This window comes from Cherax quadricarinatus, unplaced genomic scaffold, assembly GCF_038502225.1.
Source record: "Cherax quadricarinatus isolate ZL_2023a unplaced genomic scaffold, ASM3850222v1 Contig663, whole genome shotgun sequence".
Lineage (NCBI taxonomy): Eukaryota > Metazoa > Arthropoda > Malacostraca > Decapoda > Parastacidae > Cherax > Cherax quadricarinatus.
The window spans coordinates 40,646-54,200 of record NW_027195689.1 but is presented as its reverse complement, the minus strand read 5'-3'; the positions used below and the strand labels follow the sequence as shown (position 1 = coordinate 54,200).

Here is a 13,555-nt window from a genome sequence, read left to right as displayed (position 1 = left end):
AGTTAGGTTTATATACCTCCTTCAGTCAGGTTCATATACTTACTTCAGTCAGGTTCATATACCACCTTCAGTTAGGTTTATATACCTCCTTCAGTCAGGTTCATATACCTCCTTCAGTCAGGTTCATATACCTTCTTCAGTCAGGTTTATATACCTCCTTCAGTCAGGTTCATATACCTCCTTCAGTCAGGTTCATATACATTAGGGCCCCACTTATACGGCAGGTTAGGTTCCAGGCTACTGCCCAAAAGCGGACATCGCCGGAAAGCAGAACGCCATTTTTTTCCACTTATGAAAGTCAAATAATAAGTTTACACTAGCATGTATTAAGTTAACAATAGAACAAGGTATTAAAAAACATTTAAAAGTAAAATACACACACAGTACACTCATTACTTACCTCAAAATATTTGTAGTCTTAATGTAGAGTGAAAAGTTAGCAGTGTTTATGTAAGAAGTTAGGTGTAGTAGGTATGGTAGCCAGCCAGGCCACCCCACCCAACCCACACATAATATACTTCAACATTTGAAGAACCCTAGAGTGATAAAATGCATATAGTGTACACTCATTACCTACCTTAAAATATTTGTAGTCTTAACCCTTTCAGGGTCCAAAGGCAAAATCTGAAGTGGTGCTCCAGTGTCCAAGAAATTTTGAAAAAAAAAAAATTATTTTTTCATACAGAATTAAAGATGATATTTTTGTGAAGGTAATTAAAAAACAAAATAAATTTCTGATCAGTACTTACCGAGGTGAGAAGTTGACCCAAAATGACCGGGTGGTGGCAACATCAGTGATTTCCACAAAATCTCATTTCTTTATTTTACGTTTTTTTATACTTTTTTCTTTTCCTAGTAACATTTGTGGCCTGTGAGACCAATACTGTATATAATGTATGTATATACACTCACTGTATTGAACATAATAACTGCACTAACGTTATTATTATAATTTTGTTTACCACTATTGTTTACTACAATAAACATACACAAATCTTGCATAATACTAATATTCTATTATATATTTACATATGTACAGTCACTGGGCATGTTTTTAGAACTGCTGCAGCTTGTGGAAGTCCTTGAAACAAGGTATCATGCACAGAGGTGCCTTACATTCCTCACACATAAAGCGAGTGTCTTAACGTTTTTGTTGCAGTCATTTTGTTTGTGCACAGACAACACATCTCTTCTGAGTAAATTTCTTCTTAGTTGCAGGAAGCTGTGTTATGAAGTGATCACCTTCCCTCCTCAAATACCTGGGTATTTCCTGAGGAGTTCGAGGACGGTTTTGTATAGCAGGTGTTGTTACCTGGTACTTCATTATGAGTTGTCTGACAACGTTACCTGGTACTTCATTATGAGTTGTCTGACAACAGACAAACAAAATTCACCATACGGTGGTCTGTTGCCGGTCTTTATTTGGTACATATTATAAGCATTGAGCATTGAAATGCCCATGAGATGGAAGAAAAGTTTCATGTACCACTTGTAACTCTTATGAACACAATCAACAAAGCCAATCTGCATGTCACATTTGTCAACCAGATGCATGTTTTGTGTATAGCAATCACTCATTGGTTTTCGAATACGTTCATTAGTTACTCTATCAACTTTGTGACTGTCTTGCATTTTGTTAGGGTAAATAGTTGTCAACAGTGTGACATCTTGTTTGTCATGCCACCATAATGCCATGATGTCATTGGCAGTAAACACCTGCACCTCACCACTATGAGTGCCTGTGTTGAACCTGGGCATATGTTTACGATTAGAACGCACTGTGCCACACACATCTGTCATGTTCACTTGCAAGAAATCACTGAGTAAAGGGCTTGTGTACCAGTTACCGGTATATAATGTATGCCCCTTACCAAGATAAGGTGCCATCGTGTTTCTCACTACGTCACCTGAGATACCCAATAACATACTGGTATCTTTCAATGTTTTACTTCCCGTGTATACAATAATATCCAATACCAGGCCACTGTCACAGTCACAGAGTACAAACAGTTTTATACCAAAGCGTTTCCTCTTGCTCAGTATATACTGCTTGAATGACAGTCTACCTTTGAACAAAATCAAAGACTCATCAATTACAAGATTCTTGAATGAATAAAAGTACATGTTGAACTTTTGTTTCAGATACATAAAAACATTTCTAATCTTGTATAACCTGTCACTTCTGTCAGGCCTGGTTTTGTCAGAGAAGTGCAACATACGTAAGAGTAAGATAAACCTGTTCACTGGGATGATTTCACTGAAGGCCAGGGTACAAATTAGCTGATCTGTGGGCCAGTATGATTTTATATTATGCTTATAGACATGAGGCATAAGCATTATTGTTTCAAAAAGCAAATACATTTCAGCAACAGTTGTCTCTTTCCATTGGTGTAATCTTGACTGTGGTGATATGATCGTATTTTCCATGGTGTACTCAAAATACTTGTTACTTTCCCTGACAATAGTTTCCATCAAGGGCTGGTTAAAGAATAGTTCAAAGAATTCCAGTTCATTTGCAGTGTTTTCAAGAGAACAAGTTAGTAGAATTCCACTTTGAGAGTCATCAGACTGGTGGGGCTGGGGAACAAAATTGGGATTTTGCTGCCAATCCCAGATACGGTTTGCTGGTGGATACTGGACATCATAAGCTGGTTGTGGTGGTAGTTGTGGTTATGGTAGGGTGGTGGCTGATGCTCCACTTTGTCCTTGAGCTGAGGAGTCAATGGCGTGGGTCCCAGCCTGGGCTGGTGAGTCATGCATGGCCGTGGCACTACCACCATCACCACTGCCACCATCACCTACTGATGCCTGTGGTTTATCCATGCCAAGTGTAGCCACATCATCCTCACTTTCACTGTCTATCCCTGGTGTAGGGGGGAATGGGATGTACTCCAGGATGTACTCCGTCCCCTGGGCACTACATAGGGAACACTCCCCAAGCACATGCAGTGGCATATATACCGACACTTCACTGGTGAATATGATTCCTCACTATCACTACTTGACTGATCGACAAGAGCAATAAAATAACAATCCACATCACTATCATCATCATTACTGAAGTCTGAGGTCTGGCCATGCGAAGATATTAGTTTTGTCTTGCGACGAGGTACAACTGAATGTGACTGATACGTGCCCACACCAGAGGTAGAAGGTTGAGGATCGTCAGGATTTTCTGCACTATTTTCAATATCCTGGTCATTCCTTTCACTAATTGATCAGAGCCATAGAATTCGTCTTCATTTCCACTTCCATCAGAGCCAGAACTATCAGATTGGAAGAGGAGAGTCCCAGTTCGCCTTGGAGTAAGAGCTGCTTTGTGACGAGGCATGGTGAACAAAGGTAACTGAGGCGACATTCCCACAATGCCATGCAGGCACCTAGAATTTTTGTTTATGGTGCACACACACACCATGCAGACCCATTCTCTCTTCTCTCAGATGTGGACCTACCAGCTTTCTCGTGCTTAATTTGATGCTGCTAGAATTTTGGCATAGATCTACGGTTTGGACCCTCAACGTATAGCCGTAGATCTATGGCACAGACCCTGAAAGGGTTATTGGTCTTAACCCTTTCAGGGTCTGTGCCATAGATCTACGGATTTACATTGAGGGTTCGAACCGTAGATCTACGCCATGAGCTCAGGTCACTCTGATAAGCTGTGAGCGGTAAATTTTGGCCTTGATATGAGAGAATACATCTATGTGGTATGTGTGCACCACATCAAACAAATCCTGCAGCACACAGTGCATAATGAGATAAAAAACTGAGACTGTAATTTTCGATTAAAACAGCAACTTTGCAGTGTTTTTTCGTATTTTTTATAGTTATATTTGCGATTTCTTGGTCTCATTCGATAGAATGGAAGATATGTTACAGAAATAGAGATGATTTTGGTTGGTTTTAGTACTGAAAATGGCTTGAAACTGACCTCAAATTAGCAGAAATGTTAAATTTTTGCCAATGTTCAAGAGTAAACAAATGACTTCACACGTCTAATACACACCAGCTGGTGGGTCTAATATACATTCACAAATGTGCTGATAATATTTATACAATTATTACAATATTATATGAAAGTAAATCTTCTATTTTTTTGGTTTAAATAAAAAATCATTATGTGAATTAAAAATCAAGATGGAATTCATTTGAAAAGCCTGAAAATGTCACTAATGAACAGAGGAAATGTTAGTTTAGTGCCAGAAATGCCTGCATTGTTTATTCTGGACCCTATTTTGAAATTGGAATGTTTTGAACTTTTCAATAAATTGGCCAAATTACCAATTTCCAATCACTTTATTTTGAGTTGGCGATTTCTTGTGCTTAATCGATAGAATAGAAGTAATACTAGTGAAATAGCTAAGAATTTGGCCTACTGGAATAATGTAATTGGCCTAAAATGGGAGTCAAAGTCGGCAAAATCGCCGATGCTTAAATATCGCTGACACATCAAAATTCGTGAGAGCATAATTTCGTGAATTTTCCATCAAATTTCATACTTTTTGTTTTACCTTCAGAAAAAGATTCTCTACCATTTCATAAGAAAAAATAACAGAATTATTTTTTAAAAATTCTTGGACACTGGTGCTGCACACTTTGAAATTTGGCCTCTGGAACCTGAAAGGGTTAATGTAGGATGCAAGGTGAATAGTAAGGTAGGTAGGTAGTGAATAGTGTGGTAGGTATCATAACCCCATCTGGCCACCCCACCCACACATTATGTACTAGTCATTTAAGTCTTAGAGCGATAAAATGCTTATACAGTACACTCATTACTTACCTTAAAATATTTATTGTCTCAGTGTAGAGTGAGAGATGAGTAAACAAGATTATATGAATAAACGAGAGAGAGAGGAAATGCATACATGAGAGAGGACAGATGCGAGTTATGTAAACAAACCAGCTGAACGTGTATGGTATTAGTTCACTCCAGCAAGCTGACTAGGAAAACATCTCATACAGTGGACCCCCGGTTAACGATTTTAATCCGTGCAAGAGGGGTAATTGTTATGCGAAATAATCGCTATGTGAATGAATTTTCCCCATAAGAAATAATGGAAATCAAATTAATCCGTGCAAGACACCCAAAAGTATGAAAAAAAAAATTTTACCACATGAAATATACATTTTCCCACACACAAAGAGAAGGATACATGCACAATAGTAGAGTAGTACATGCACAGTATATATTGTGCATGTACTAGTCTACTAAATGAAGAATAAATGACACTTACCTTTATTGAAGATGCAGCAATGACTGATGAGACACTGTGTCCTGGGAGTGCCTTTTCCTCCTGAGTACTGTAGGTCCTGTTTGGCATTTTCTTCCAGAACAGGCCTTATCACACTGTGTATGCCACTACGATTCTTAAATCTCTCAAACCAACCTTTGCTGGCTTTAAATTCACCAATATGAGCACTAGTTCCAGGCATTTTTCCCTGTTCACCTGGGTGTTAGTCGACTTGTGTGGGTTGCATCCTGGAAGACAAGATTAAGGACCCCAATGGAAATAAGTTAGACAGTCTTCGATGACACTGACTTTTTTGGGTTATCCTGGGTGGCAAATCCTCTGGGGTTAATTGTTTCTTGGTATTCTCAATAAGCCACACCAACAACGGTGCTACAGCAGCAGCAGCAGCTGACAGTGCAGCAGCAGCAGCAGCTGACAGTGCAGCAGCAGCAGCAGCAGTTGTACCACCAATAGTAGCGATGGTTGATTGGGGTTTATTATACAACCTGGCCAGCTCGGAGACATGCACTCCACTTTCATACTTATCAATGATCTTTTTCTTCATCTCTATTGTAATTCTCACCCTTATTGCTGTAGGGTTGGCACTAGAAGCTTTCTTGGGGCCCATGGTCACTTATTTTCCAGAAAAAGCACCGAAAACACTGTAATAATACGAAATATTCCGATTGTATGCTTGGATGTTACCGCGGAGGCTGGCTGGTAAACAATGCCACCGGCGGAACATGTGAGCATGGCTCAGGCCGCACATTGGACGCGTCTCGGACGAAAATCGGTAAGCGGGTTTTTAAGCGGTATGTGAGGCAAAATTTTTGCAATTAAAGTAAGCGGTATGCGAAATAATCGCTATGTGATGCCATCGTTATGCGGGGGTCCACTGTATTTATGTTAATTTCTTCTACTGTAGATATATTTATCATGTTTATATTTTATGTAGTGTTTATTATATAATTTTGAAAAATTATCTTAGATGGATGAAGCAAAATGTCTATATTAACATTTTATATGACATTTAATGCCTAGGAATGATTATTGTGTGTTATTATCATTATTAACCCTTTCAGGGCCCAGAGGCCAAATCTTAAAGGGTGCACCAGGGTCCAAGAATTTTTGAAAAAATAAAAAATATATTTTCTTACAGAATTAAAGATAATTTTCTGTAGGCAATAAAACAAAAAAAAAATTCGATCAGTAGTTACCGAGATATATAGGCGTGAAGTTGACCCTCAATGAACTGGTGGTGGCAACATCTGCGAATTCCGTAAAGTCTCATTATTTTATTTTAGTTTTTTGTTACTCTTTTCTTTTTTCCAGTAACTTTTGTGGTCTGTGAGACCAGTATAATGTATACATGTACACTCATTGTATTCAACACAAATACTGCACTAATTTGTGCATCATTACATTGCTTACAAAACTTGTTTATAAGTTTATTTTAAACAAAATAATGATGAAACTATTAGTGTGGTTGTGTTGAGCGCAACAGTACCATATGGTACACTGGTACCATAGGGTTCAATGTATCATAGGATGCATTGTGAATGCTTACTCAGCCCTGTAACAACTTCAGACAGTATTACCCAGGCTGGCTCCTCCTCAGGAAAATTAATGTATAGAAAAAGAATAAAAACTGACAAACATAAACACTTTATTATTTAGAAAATATAAAATATAAAACACTTAAATATGAAATATTGATCCTACATTAAAGAAAATTAAAAATTAAAAATATAAATGATAACTGAATTCAACGCTAATATAAAACTTGGGTGTCTGGTGTTGGTGACACTGTGTGTTGTTGAAATCGTAGCCGTTGCTGATGATGGGGGGGGGAAGGGTCGCAGGTGTTGGTTACAACCCACCGGTTCGTTCTTCACAGTATAGCCGTGAGTATTATATCCCGACAACAGGAAAGCAGGTTCTTTACCACTGCAATGATGAGGGGTTACATCCTGCAATTTCATACAGGTGCACAGGTAATTAAATCCAAAAAGGGGAAGTCTCAGGACGTTAGTCCATCTCCATAAGTTCTACTCGTTGATTGGCAGGTGACCCTCTCTGTCATCCAAGCTGGAAAGATAGACAGGTTATCCACTGCTTAAATAATCACTGCATGATAAGTACAATACCTAAAAGATGTGGTGATTATTACAACAGTCAACTTAGAGCAAGACTGAAAGGAATAAGTTTATTATTGGTCAAAAGTGAAGCTTTCAACCAATAAATCAACTAGAATACAAGGCAGGCATGTACTTACAGTAGTGCTGGGAGCTGTGAGTCTAGTGATTACTGTTTGGACCGGAGCCCCACACGTCACCTTTTTGGGGGGGGGGAGAAGGAGGGGAAGGGATAGCGGGAGCTAGACTGACCCTACCTTAACAAGCAGCCGGCAGTCAAACTATCACTTTCGGGGAGGGGGAAAAAGGCGGGAATAGCGGGAGCTTGACTTACCCTACCTTAACAAGTAGCCGGCAATGAAACTATTGTTACTATATACTCCCTCGCTACTCCTATGCATTGAACTTTTCCCTCACACTCCCCCATACCAAGACTTAATAGTCAAGGAGTATAAGAAGAATAGGCGAAGAAAAAGTTCTAACATATGGAAGTCGCGTAAGGCAAGAAATCTTCTACTGACTGTCACGACTTAACCAGTCAGAGAAATACAGTGGACCCCCGCATACCGATTTTAATCCGTGCAAGAGGGCTCATTGGTATGCGAAATAATCGGTATGCGAATGAATTTTCTCCATAAGAAATAATGGAAATCAAATTAATCCGTTCAAGACACCCAAAAGTATGAAAAAAAAAAATTTTTACCACATGAAATGTTAATTTTAATACACACAAACTGAAAAAGGCATGCACACTTACATGACACTTACTTTTATTGAAGATCTGGTGATGATTGATGGGATGGGAGGAGGGGAGAGTGTTAGTGTTTAGAAGGGGAATCCCCTTCCATTAAGACTTGAGGTGTCGAGTCCTTTTCTGGGGTTACTTCCCTTCTTCTTTTAATGCCACTAGGACCAGCTACAGATTCACTGGACTTCTTTCGCACAACATATCTGTCCATAGTGGCCTGTACCTCTTGTTCCTTTATGACTTCCCTAAAGTGTTTCACAACATTGTCAGTGTAATAGTCACCAGCACGGCTTGCAATAGCTGTGTGAGGGTGATTTTCATCCATGAAGGTTTGCACTTCAAGCCACTTTACACAGATTTCCTTAATCTTTGTAGTAGGCAATTTCTTCAATTTCTCTCTCCCCTCCTTCGAACCAGTTTCCTCAGGTCTGGCCTCTTGCTGTTGAAGTTGATCTATCAGCTCATCAGTGGTTAGTTCTTCATTGTCCTCCTCCACCAACTCTTCCACATCCTCCCCACTAACCTCCAACCCCAAGGACTTTCCCAATGCCACAATGGATTCCTCAACTGGCATAATCCTCTCAGGGTTAGCCTCAAACCCTTCAAAATCCCTTTTGTCTACACATTCTGGCCACAGTTTCTCCCAAGCAGAGTTCAAGGTCTTCTTAGTCACTCCCTCCCAAGCCTTACCTATAAGGTTTACACAATTGAGGATATTAAAGTGATCTCTCCAAAACTCTCTTAGAGTCAGTTGAGTTTCTGAGGTCACTACAAAGCACCTTTCAAACAGAGCTTTTGTGTACAGTTTTTTGAAGTTTGCAATAACCTGCTGGTCCATGGGCTGCAGGAGAGGAGTGGTATTAGGAGGCAAAAACTTGATGTTAATGAATTTCATGTCCCCATGAAGTCGCTCTGCCACGTCTGTAGGATGACCAGGGGCATTGTCTAACACCAGGAGGCACTTAAGTTCTAATTTCTTTTCAGTTAGGTAATCTTTCACATTGGGGGCAAATGCATGGTGTAACCATTCATAGAAAAAGTCCCTAGTGACCCATGCCTTACTGTTTGCCCTCCACAGCACACACAAATTCTCCTTGAGGACATTCTTTTGCCTGAACGCTCTGGGAGTTTCAGAGTGATACACTAATAAAGGCTTAACTTTGCAATCACCAGTAGCATTGGAACACATCAACAAAGTAAGCCTGTCTTTCATAGGCTTATGTCCTGGGAGTGCCTTTTCCTCCTGAGTAATGTAGGTCCTGCTTGGCATTTTCTTCCAAAACAGGCCTGTTTCATTGCAATTAAACACTTGTTCAGGTTTCAGTCCTTCAGCCTCTATGTACTCCTTGAATTCATGCACATATTTTTCAGCCGCTTTGTGGTCCGAACTGGCAGCCTCACCATGCCTTATCACACTATGTATGCCACTACGCTTCTTAAATCTCTCAAACCAACCTTTGCTGGCCTTAAATTCACTCACATCATCACTAGTTGCAGGCATTTTTTTAATTAAATCCTGATGCAACTTCCTAGCCTTTTCGCTTATGATCGCTTGAGAGACGCTATCTCCTGCTAGCTGTTTTTCATTTATCCACACCAATAAGAGTCTCTCAACATCTTCCATCACTTGCGATCTTTGTTTCGAAAACACAGTTAAACCTTTGGCAAGAACAGCTTCCTTGATTGCCTTTCTGGTGCCCACAATAGTAGCGATGGTTGATTGGGATTTCTTGTACAACCTGGCCAGGTCGGCGATACGCACTCCACTTTCATACTTATCAATGATCTCTTTCTTCATCTCTATTGGAATTCTCACCCTTATTGCTGTAGGGTTGGCACTAGAAGCTTTCTTGGGGCCCATGGTCACTTATTTTCCAGAAAAAGCACCGAAAACACTGTAATAATACGAAATATTCTGATTGTATGCTTGGATGTTACCGCGGAGGCTGGCTGGTAAACAATGCCACCGGCGGCACATGTGAGGCTGACTGAGGGCGCACATTGGACGCGTCTCGGATGAACATCGGTGAGCGGGTTTTTAAGCGGTATGCGAGGCAAAATTTTTGCGATTAAAGCAAGCGGTATGCGGATTAATCGTTATGTGATGCCATTGGTATGCGGGGGTCCACTGTAATTGGATGAACCATTGATATACACAATATGGAACTTAAAAGCCTGGAGTGCCAATGTCCACCTCAAGAGGCGACTGTTGGTTCCCTTAAAAGTTTCTAGGTATATCAAAGGTTTGTGGTCTGTTTCTAAAATGAATTCTTTTCCCAGCAAATAAAATTTAAGTTTGGAGATACCCCACACAAGGGCCAAACATTCCTTTTCTATGGTGGAGTATCTCGTTTCTGTGGGAAGGAGTTTCCTGCTTAGGAAGCATACGTACAGGGAAGGGAGTACCATCATGGTATTGTAGTAGCACCGCACCTAAGCCAGTATTGGAGGCATCAGTTCTTAAACAAAATGTTTTATTATTATCTGGAATCTTAAGTATAGGGTCTTTCGAAAAGATACTTTTAATCTCATTAAACTTTTCCCGAGCTACATAGGAAAGTTCAAGAGGTTCCTTCACAGACTTTTTAAGGAAGTCGGATAAGATGCCTGCAAGATCAGTAAGGTTCGGGATAAACCGTGCATAAAAATTTACAGAACCAAGAGAGCTATGCATGAGTTTCTTGGTTTTGGGGAATTTAAATTCTAATAAAGCTTTGATCTTACTGGGGAGAGGCTGCAGAGAGTTATTAGAAAGTATCAGTCCAAGATATCTAATCTTGTTATACCCAAGAAAGCATTTCTTCGGCTTGGCAGTGAGGCCATGTGAGCATAACCTACGCAAAACTGATGTTAATGTTTGGATATGTTCGCCCCATTTGGATGTCATTACGTAAATGTTATCAAAATAAACTGAAACATTTGGCATATTACCCAAGACCTTTCTCATCAGTCTCACGTAGGTAGCACAGGCAGTTACCAAACTGAAGGGCATAGTTCTATATTGCATCAGTCCTTGGTGTGTAGGAAAAGCGGTGTACTGCTTAGAGGAAGGATCTAACATTACTTGATGATATGCCTGCGCAATATCAATCTCTGAAAAGAAGGAAGAGTCATAAAATTTGTGTAGATCGCTATCTATTAAGGGCATAGGCTCAGCATCCCACTGAGTTATAGCATTAAGGCCTCTGAAGTCAATAGCAAGTCTATATGAATTATCCTCCTTCTTAACCATGACTACTGGTGAACAATATGAAGATACTGAAGGTTCAATGATCTTTAGTTTTAATAATTTGTCTACCTCTCGGTCAAATGCATCCCTAAGGTGAACTGGAACTGGGTATAATTTCCGTTTGATAGGATTGTCCGTCACTAAGTCAATCTTATGGACTACCGTGGAGGTAACACCTGGAATATCAGTAAAGACGTCTGAAAAGTTACTCACACATTGAAGTAGTTCATGTCTCTTATGGTCATCCAAAGATTCATTAATATTAATGTTGGTTGTGCCTGAGTGGTCAAGAGTCACCAAGTCATGTAGTTCTTCATCATAGTCTAAGTTAGAGGTGTCAATTACGCACACCTTACATTCTTCAGTTGTCGTATCAAGTTCGTGTGGAAAAACTAAGTCTAAGTTATTAAGGCAGTTAACCGAATTTCTTCGGTAATATTTCTTAAGGATGTTGATATGATAAAGCTTAGGTTTCCCCTTGACTTCTATGATGTAGTCAACTTTCCCACAAATTTTTAATACTTTATATGGACCTTTCCATGCTACTAATAATTTATTTGACTTGATAGGCAAAAGTACAAGAACTTCATCCCCTGCTTTAAAACTTCTCCTCTGACTTTTGGAATCAAAATAGGTTTTGTACTGGTCCATTGACAAGCTTAGGTTTTTCAAAACTATGTCAGAGGTCTCCTCAAGTTTGGATCTAAGGTCAAGGAGAAACTGGTAAGAAGACTGAACCTCAGCACTCATCTCCTCATTAGTCCATAAGTCATGAAGGATGGACAATGGGCCTCTGGCCTGTCTACCATAGAGAAGTTCAAAAGGTGAAAACCCCAAAGAGTCACTGGGAACTTCCCTCATGGCAAACAAAGCACAGGGTAGGTAACGATGCCTCTCCTTAGGTTTAAGGGAGCAAAGTTTCCTTAAAATGGACTTGAGAATCGAATGCTGGTGCTCAATCCTCCCATTACAGCTGGGATGATAGGGTGTGGTGAAGAGAGGCTTCACTCCCAGAAGGTGGTATAGATGTTGCATTAAGTCAGATGTGAATTGTGCCCCATGGTCAGACAAAATTTCTCTAGGGATGCCCACTCTGGAGAAGATGGACAAAAGGGCTTCAGCCACCTCTGTAGTAGTTAGGGTCTTTAAGGGTATGGCTTCAGGGAAACTCGAAGCATAATCAACTAATGTTAATACATATCTATGTCCCCCAGATGAAAGTGGTGATAAAGGAGCAACAATGTCAATAGCTACTCTTTCAAAGGGTACAGTAAAGACTGGCATTTTGACCATAGGTACTCGCCTGGTACCTCGGGAGGATGACAGTTGGCAAACTTTACACGATCTACAATAGTGACATCTGAGGACATTTTTGGCCAAAAATAGGTTTCTCTAATTTTATTTAAGGTTTTACGATGCGAGAAATGTCCGGCCACTGGCAGGTCATGAGCCATTTTAAGAACAGTCTCTCTGCATGGACTTGGAACAACTAAGATGGAATAGTCTATCTCATCTGAATTTAATTTGAATACTGACTTGTACAAGATACATCCTTTTATATATTCAAATTTATATGAAAAGTTTTTCCTTTGGATAACTTGATTTTGTTTAGCGGCACTATGTCAATTCTGAAGAGAAAGGCAATTACGTTGTAAATTGACAAAGGAGTCCTTCGATACATCTAAAGGCTTAAAGTCAGGGAAAATCAAAGGATGGACAGTAGGAGAAGCCTGGGCTTTGGTCTGAGCCCTAGTCAAGACATTTATAGTATCGGAGGTGATATCTTCACTTTCATCTAATAAGTGAACCGGTGATCCTACTTCCTCGCTTTCGAGAGTAGCATCACTGGTTTTTAATCCCACATGAATCTCACGAGACATTGTCTCATCTGAACTTTCGAGGGACTTCTCTGACTCTACAGAAAGAGGATCTGAAACACCTATGTCCATCTTTGGTGATGAAAGGTCAACCTCAGAAGGAAGAATGGCGCCTTTTACATTACCTATTAGTACGGAGCAAGAAGTGATGGGAGCTAGTACGGCTTCAGACCAACCTGTGAACCATTTAGACCTAATGTAACAACGGATGGTAGGAAAAGTGTCCGTACGGCCCAAGTAGTCTGAAAGTATAGCAGAGGAATGAGTTTCTTTAAGGTTAGGGAACAGCTTATCAGAAATGACTATACATGTGCATCCAGTGTCTCGTAAAATGG

General features: G+C 40.0%; 1 protein-coding gene across 1 annotated transcript in view; it reads left to right on the top strand.

Moving 5' to 3' along the window:
• LOC128687534 (uncharacterized) overlaps positions 1–13,555 on the top strand; it is a 99,802-nt gene that overhangs the window by 46,301 nt on the left and 39,946 nt on the right. The window lies entirely within an intron of this gene.